This window comes from Mobula birostris, chromosome 6 (assembly GCF_030028105.1).
Source record: "Mobula birostris isolate sMobBir1 chromosome 6, sMobBir1.hap1, whole genome shotgun sequence".
Lineage (NCBI taxonomy): Eukaryota > Metazoa > Chordata > Chondrichthyes > Myliobatiformes > Myliobatidae > Mobula > Mobula birostris.
This window is the reverse complement of record NC_092375.1, coordinates 26,086,896-26,095,026: the sequence shown is the minus strand read 5'-3', so window position 1 is coordinate 26,095,026 and position 8,131 is coordinate 26,086,896. Positions and strand designations below refer to the sequence as shown.

Here is an 8,131-nt window from a genome sequence, read left to right as displayed (position 1 = left end):
GAATGGAAATTCCTACCAAAAGTAGTGGACACGGCCCAGTAAAACCTTTCCCATCATTTTTTTAAAATATAATTTTTATTAAGTTTCAAAAAGAATACATAGAAAGATAATATCCAATCTCCCCCCTCCCCTTAACCCTCCCCCCTCCCATATATACTCCTACCTAAAAAAGAAAAGAAAGAAGAAAAAAAAAAGAACCACCTGGATATTGGAAGGTTTCCACATGCTCCATGGAATTGAAAATAAATTTAGTATACTTATTCATTACTTTCCCCAAGGGACCAAGATCTTTATCGGAGCAACTAAATATGCCATCCAATCTTTTGTAAATAAGGGCGTCAAATATTCAAAAATGTTTCATATTTATTTCTTAAATTATAAGTAATTTTTTCGAGTGGAACAGAACTAGCCATTTCATTGTTCCAACGATTCATACTTAAATATGAATCAGATTTCCAAGTAACTGCTATAGCCTTCTTAGCTACTGCCGGTGCAATTTTTATAAATTCTTTCTGATATTTATTCAATTTAAGTTTCGGCTTTATCCCTTCAATATCACTTAATAAAATAATACAGGGTTATGTGGAAGTTGAGTTCCAGTAATTTGTTCCAATAAGACTCTTAAATTTATCCAAAAGGGTTGAATTTTAAAACAAGACCAAGTAGAATGTAAGAAAGTACCAATTTCTTGATTACACCGAAAGCATTTATCGGATAGATTTGAATTTAATCTATTTATTTTTTGTGGTGTAATATATAATTGGTGTAAAAAATTATATTGTACTAATCTGTCGAACATTTATTGTATTTGTCATACCATCAAGACTATTTGTCATAATGTCAAGACAACCTTTCCCATCATTGAGCAGAACTACACAGAGCATTGTCACAGGACAGCAGCATCCAGCATCAAGGACTCCCACACCCAGGTCATGCTCTCTTCTCACTGTTGCTGTTAGAAAGTGGGTATAGAGGCTTCAGGACTCGCAGCGGCAGGTTTAGGAATAGTTATTACCCCTCAGCCATCAGGCTCTTGAACCAAAGAGGATAACTGAAATAGAACATAGAACATAGAATAGTATAGCACAGTACAGGCCCTTCGGCACACAATGTTGTGCCGACCCTCAAACCCTGCCTCCCATATAAGCCCCCACCTTAGATTCCTCCATATACCTGTCTAGTAGTCTCTTAAACTTCACTAGTGTATCTGCCTCCACCACTGACTCAGGCAGTGCATTCCACGCACCAACCACTCTCTGAGTAAAAAACCTTCCTCTGATATCCCCCTTGGACTTCCCACCCCTTACCTTAAAGCCATGTCCTCTTGTATTGAGCAGTGGTGCCCTGGGGAAGAGGTGCTGGCTATCCACTCTATCTATTCCTTTTATTATCTTGTACACCTCTATCATGTCTCCTCTCATCCTCCTCCTCTCCAAAGAGTAAAGCCCTAGCTCCCTTAATCTCTGATCATAATGCATACTTTCTAAACCTGGCAGCATCCTGGTAAATCTCCTCTGTACCCTTTCCAATGCTTCCGCATCCTTCCTATAGTGAGGTGACCAGAACTGGACACAGTACTCCAAGTGTGGCCTAACCAGAGTTTTATAGAGCTGCATCATTACATCGCGACTCTTAAAATCTATCCCTCGACTTATGAAAGCTAACACCCCATAAGCTTTCTTAACTACCCTATCTACCTGTGAGGCAAATTTCAGGGATCTGTGTTCCCATGACCTATGGATTCACTTTTAAGGACCCTTCATCTCATGTTCTCAATACTTATTGCTTACTAATCTATTGTTATTATTTTTTTCTTTTGTATTTGCACAGTTTGTCCTTTGCACGTGGGTTAAACACTCGGGTTGGTACAGTCTTTCATTGATTCTATTATGGATCTATTGAGTATGCCCAGAAGAAAATGAATCTCAGGGGGGTATATGGTGACCTATATGTATTTTGATAATAAACTTACTTTGAATTTTGGAATTTATCTAGCTTATAACCACTTTGTGTTCTTCAAAGCTGGGCTTGAGTATCAATATTGACAGTGGGGTGGAGGTGGTGGTGTTCTGATGAAGGGCATTCAACCTTAAACTTTAACTGTTTCTCTTGCCACGTACATTGTCTGATCTGCCGAGCTTTTACCCCATCGTTTCTGTTTTTATTTCAAGTCGCATTGGGGTGGAATTAGATGTTACTATTGTGAATGGTGAGGTGAGTGGCTGAGAAATAATTACCTTGCAGACTGAAAAAATGTGCAAAGCATGGTTTGGAAAAATTGTCCCTACATACAGTGCACAATTAAGAGAATATTGAATGACCTGCCCCACTGAGTTCCTCCAGTATTTTGTGTGTGGTACTATTGAAATTGATGAGATTGAAAGGAGATAAATGATCTTTATCTCAGAATTTCAGAAGAGACAGTTGTAGAGACATTGTCTATTACCTTCCACCATTCTATAAATTGTTCCTGTAGATTGAAGGGTAGCAAACATAATTCCACTATTTAAAATCAAATCAGATCAAATTTAGTTATCACTCAAACCGTACATAGATACAGCTGAACAAGACAGTGTTCCTCTGGGGCCAAGGTGCAAAACATTCAAAATAGCAAGCAAACATTAAAAAAATGAATGACATAATTCAAAATATTGAACAAAAAGCATATTCACTCAAAAAAAAACATTTATAGTCCAAGACCCTAACAGTCCGGTAATCGATGGTACAGTCTCCAGGCAGTGTACAGACATAAACAATTCAGCCTGTCATTCCACCATTTGAACATGGGAGGGCAGCACTGATGGGGGAGACTCAGCCCCAGCTGAGCTCACCACGCTGTAATGCTTTTGTGTCGCTCATCGAGTCTGCAGGAGCAAACAAGCCTTAGGCTTGAGGCCCAGTTCTTGCTACAACTGAGGCTACACAGATCACATGTCGACTCTCCCTCCACCAGACGAAGGCAACTTACACTATCACAGTTGAACAGAGTCTTGCGATCACGTGAAATATCCGAGACCATTTCTCACGGATATGCTTCTAAGTAGCAGGCAGCAACACAGTCTTCAGCCAGATCAGCTCCTCTGAACCCAAACCTGCTCCTCCAACATCCCAGTGGGCTCCTTCGATAACCCGACCGTCTCCTTTCCTGATATCCCAGCTGGCCCCTTCGACTCCTCGGCTCGTTCCGTCGCCAATACTCCGATCGGCGAGCAGATCACTGATGGAGTAGCCCTGCAGTATCCGAACTTCTTGTAGTGAAGTTGTCCTGCAATCGTAAAAAAAACTAATTTACAAAGAGATAAGCACCTTTGGTTGGCCCTCAAGAAGTTGCTGCGTTCAGGCATGTCGCCATCTTACCGGAAGCACTGCCACTAAGAAAGGTATTAGAGAGAACTACTGGCCCATGAACCTTCTGTCAGGAGTAGAGAACTGCAAGTTAAAAGGAGAAAATAGCAATACACTAAGAAGCAAATAGGATTAGGCCGTGTCAGCACTGATTTACGAAAGAGAAATCATTGTTGACTATGCTGTTGGATTTCTTTGAAGGTGTAACAAGTGGAATAGATAAAGGGAACCAGTAAATGTGGTGCATTTACACTTTCAGAAAGCTTTCAAAATCTGCTACAAAAGAGGTAGATACAGAATAAAAGCAAAGGGAACTGGAGTAATATGCTGACATGGATTGAGAATTGTTTAATGGACAAGATAGCAAATTCTTTATTAAGTTGGCCGGCTGTGACCAGTTGGGCACCGCAGAGCTCCTGCAGCTAACAGTCACAATCTATATCAATGCTTTCATTGAGTGGACTTTCGGGAGACAAGTAAGATATTTAACATACACAAGATGCTGGGGGAACTCAGCAGATCAGGCAGTATTCATGAAAATCAACAAACGGTTGACCTTTTTGGGCCGAGACCCTTTTTCATATATTTGCCTTCATTTTGAGATTTGAGTACAGGAATAAACATATCTCACAATAATTATGCAGGGCTTGATCTCCTTGCCTGAGAAAAGATATATTTGCCAAAGATTGCATTCAATGCGGATTCAATAAGTTGATTCATGGGATTACAGATTTGTTAAATGATGAGCAATTGAGTAGCCTGAATTCCCATAGTTTTAAAGAATAAGAAGTGATCTCATATGCAACGTTCTTCCAGGCATACAAGAATGAAAATCTCTCTTGCTCCTTTTAAATTCCTTAGTTTTATAAAATATGTTGGTATTTTAAGATGTTGGCTGTCGTCCAGTAACATAGGAAGTGTAGAACTAGAGATTCCCCTGTCCTATTTATTTGTGATGGGTTATACAGTAATATGATTTCCATTGTCACCTGGGATTTTTAGTAAATGGCAACAAACTAGAATTCCTCATTCTTTAGTAAAATGTTTATATTTGAAGTTGGTCAATCACAACAACCATAACTTACCATCTGATCCTGGAATTCCCTTCCTGTCCCTCTTCCCCACTCCTTGTCAAAACCTCAATCCTGTCCTATGATGAATATGATCGACAATCTCTCAGGTACCCCATGAGAAATGACTTCCCATTTCACTTTTGTAGCGGGAGATCCTGTCTTTGTGGCCACTGCCAAATTCTATTAGGGTGTGGCTAGTTTCTTTCTCTTTGCTTGCAAACTCTGTCTGACTGCAGTAACCTTGTGTCTGCCGGAAACAGAAGACACTGCAATTTTCCCTTTGTCTCTTTAGGCACTCTGTCCTCCACCCGTAGTAAAGAATACATTTCCATTCTACTTGCTTCACATCCTGGTGTGGAAAAGCCAATGGCCAAGAGTAGAAAAGCCTACAAAAAGTAATGTGTACAGCCCTCCACACCTTTGAGCACAACTGGAAGGATCACTGCCACAAGAAAGCAGCATCCATCATCAAGGACCCCCCACCTTCTAGGCCATGCTGTCTTCTTGCTGCTGCCATTGGGAATGAGGTACAGGAGAATTAGGTCCCACACCAGCAGGTTCAAGAACAGCTATTACCCTTCAACCATCAGGCTCCTGAACCAGTGTGGATAACTTCACTCACCTCAACGCTGAATTGATTTCATTATCTACGGACTCACTTTCAAGGACTCTACAACTCATATTCTCAGTATTTATTTATTTATTTATTTATTGTTTGTTTGTTTGTCTATTTATTTATTTACTTGTTTGTTTATATATATATTTATTTATTATTCTTTGATTTTTTTGTATTTGCAGTTTGTCTTGGTACACTGGTTGTCAGTTTTCGTTTGTATGTAGTTTTCAATTAATTCTACCCAATTTCATTGTTCTACTGTGAATGCCTGCAAGAAAATGAATCCCAGTGTAGTATATGGTGACAAATGCATACCCTGATAATAGATTTACTTGGAACTTTTTTCTTTGAATAATACATTCAGCTTTCTTTTCCTCTTTCCTGTCTCAGCTGTAATTATAAATTTAACATTATAACACCATAATTTTAAATTTCATGAAAATGCTGAAGTATTATTCCAGTTGATAAAATGGATTTTCTCACATCAACATTTTTGGTGTGAATGAATGGTTCCAGGATTGTATATTCACAAAGAGAGCATATTTTAAATGATGAAGCAACTTCGAAATTCTAGCCACTTTTGCTGGAACAAACTGGGTCACATTTATATTCTAAATCTCAGGAATTCTGTTTTACAATTGAATTGTGAAAGAAAGCTGACTGGATACACAAATACAACAGGTGGCTAGGCTTGTGATCTCACCTCATCACAGAATTCCGAACTTTCTAGTGGTTTGGTTCCCTCAAGTATGATGGGAAGATGAAACACAGCTTTCCAGTCAATTTCTGGAATATGCCTCAAACTGTTTCTTGGCAGCCAGCCTTCTAGCCCCATAATGTCAGAACTCGAATTGTTGGGTGAACGATTAGTTTCTGTTGTACTCCAGACCATGGTCTTGATTGGAGTGTTGCTGTTGCATGCTTGGTGGGTGAAGGGTGCTGATGCTTTTTTTGCGGAAGTGGATGGGGTTGGGGAGGGTCGTTGCTTTGCTGCTGCTTGCGTGTGGGGGGGGGAATAGGAGGGGCTGTGGAGTTCCAACATTTTAACTGTCACTCATTCTTTGGGGCACTCTTCTGTTTTCCTGGATGTCTGCGCAGAACGAGAATTTCAGAATGTATATTGCATACATTCTGTGATATTAAATGGAACTATTGACGATTGAAATGGACAGGGAGGAGCCAGGTTGGGTGAGGAAGTCCTTCAATTATTGTATTACCACAGGGGATCACATTAGTGGAAACAACCCTATTGTTTTCTTAAAGGAATGTAATAGAAGTCTACATAACAGGTGGACTATGAAGCAAGAGTGAAAGGCATTGCATGGTTTAGTTTTGTATTTTTTTATTTTGAATAAAGTTTATTTTGATAGAAAAATAATGTAAGGACATTCAGCAACCTTTTGTACAGTGATACTTATATAACTATGGATTTGAATGTGCATGTATCATTACTTTAAACTTTATGAAGACTTAAAAATTTGTCCCCCAATGCCCCCCAAAAACTTCCAAGCAAACCAAAAGATATAAATAAAATGGTTTTCCTATAGACAAAGTGTCTCCAGAAGAAATGTACTTAATAATACAATGACAGACATACAGGTGACAATAAAACTCTTACTTTATGGTTGAAAGTATCATTAGACAGAGTATTGGACTGACTTACTGACATCTAGTGCCTCCTCATATCGAATGTAATTGGTATAGTGAAGCCCAATTTAATGAAATTTTCTGCCTTTATTCTACAGATTACCCAATAATGGCGTACTGTCTGCAAAAAACTTTTGTCATGGATACAAAAGTTATTTGCAGACAGTACGCCATTATGCATTGTTGTTTTACAAACACTTTGTGATTTGGAGAAGCTATTAAATAAGCTCAGTTTTTTTGTAAATCAATCCTTCTGCAAGCCTTAAAGCACTTTTTACTTTGACGGCTGAGTCATGCATTTGTTGAGATGCATCAGGGATGAGAATGGCTAAGTTTGTTGCATAAACTGCTGATGTTCTGGAGGTATCAATTGCAAAGATTCTGCAGGCAGCAGAAATGGCTGAAGAAAACTACCTGTAAAACTCAAGTTGTTCGTCCATCGTTGACGTCGATGAGGACCTCGACACCATTATGATGGTGTCGAGACTAGCGCGTGATTTGGATTTAAGTGAGAGAGAGTTGCGCAGCGTCAGCCTCACTCTCTCTTCCCAATTCTCATCTGGATCCAGTGGCAAGACAGAGTCTAGACGGCTGGAGATGGGACTAGGCGCAGTGGATGACCAGGACGTCTTCTGTGTCTTGTCCTGCTCTACACGTTCCACAACGCTTGCAGAGACCGCTGCCTTGACTGTTGGACCTTCAATTGGTCTCGTCTGCTCAATCCGCCGGAGTCTGTCTTCACATGCTGGGATAGACAACTCCCTATCTCACCGAGGGTTTGAGACCCGTCGGCTACCCTCACCTGGTTTAGCCGGCTTGTCGAAGCTGCTGCCCGGGGTGTGGCCGCTGTCACATGCAAACAGCTACAGGGAGCCACAGGTGAGAGCTGAGTGCCAGGTGGGGACCATAGGTGGACTAACCGCCCTAAAAAGGACGCGACATGTTCCCCCACCAGAGGTGCTACCCCTCCCTGACACCCCATACACCCCAAAACTCAAGTAATCTCTGTGTAGAGGCTGTCCATTGTCTGATGTTTGAAGATGTTAGGATTCTGGGTATCTGGCACAGAGATGTGATCAAAACTGGTCTTGGCCTGAAACATCGGCTCTTTATTCCTCTCTATATATGTAGCCAGACCTGCTTGGTTCCTCCAGCATGCTGTATGTGTTAGACAAAGCAAGGAAATAGACGTATTTTAAGTAGCAGAAAAGGACAAGAGTGAGGGAAGCAGGGGGAATACTTCCTTTGCTTATACTTAATTGTAATGTGAAGAAGTTTTACTGTGAAGCTTCCTGGATGTAACATGCAGTATTAACTAACTGTAGAAACAATCGTTACCTTGACCAATACTCAAACATAAACAAGCAGCCTATCAGTTGAGTGATGTGACCCTAGACTCCGAAACTTCCATCAAAGTACAGAATATAATCCAAGAAATGTGACTTGTTTG

At 40.3% G+C, this 8,131-nt stretch overlaps 1 long non-coding RNA gene across 1 annotated transcript; it reads right to left on the bottom strand.

Moving 5' to 3' along the window:
- Positions 1–753: 753 nt before the first annotated feature.
- On the bottom strand, positions 754–7,578 carry LOC140199736 (uncharacterized). The gene is made up of 3 exons (XR_011886480.1): positions 7,096–7,578; positions 2,969–3,265; positions 754–1,051 (listed from the first exon to the last, which is right to left on the bottom strand). It is a non-coding gene; the product is annotated as an uncharacterized lncRNA (long non-coding RNA).
- Positions 7,579–8,131: the final 553 nt, after the last annotated feature.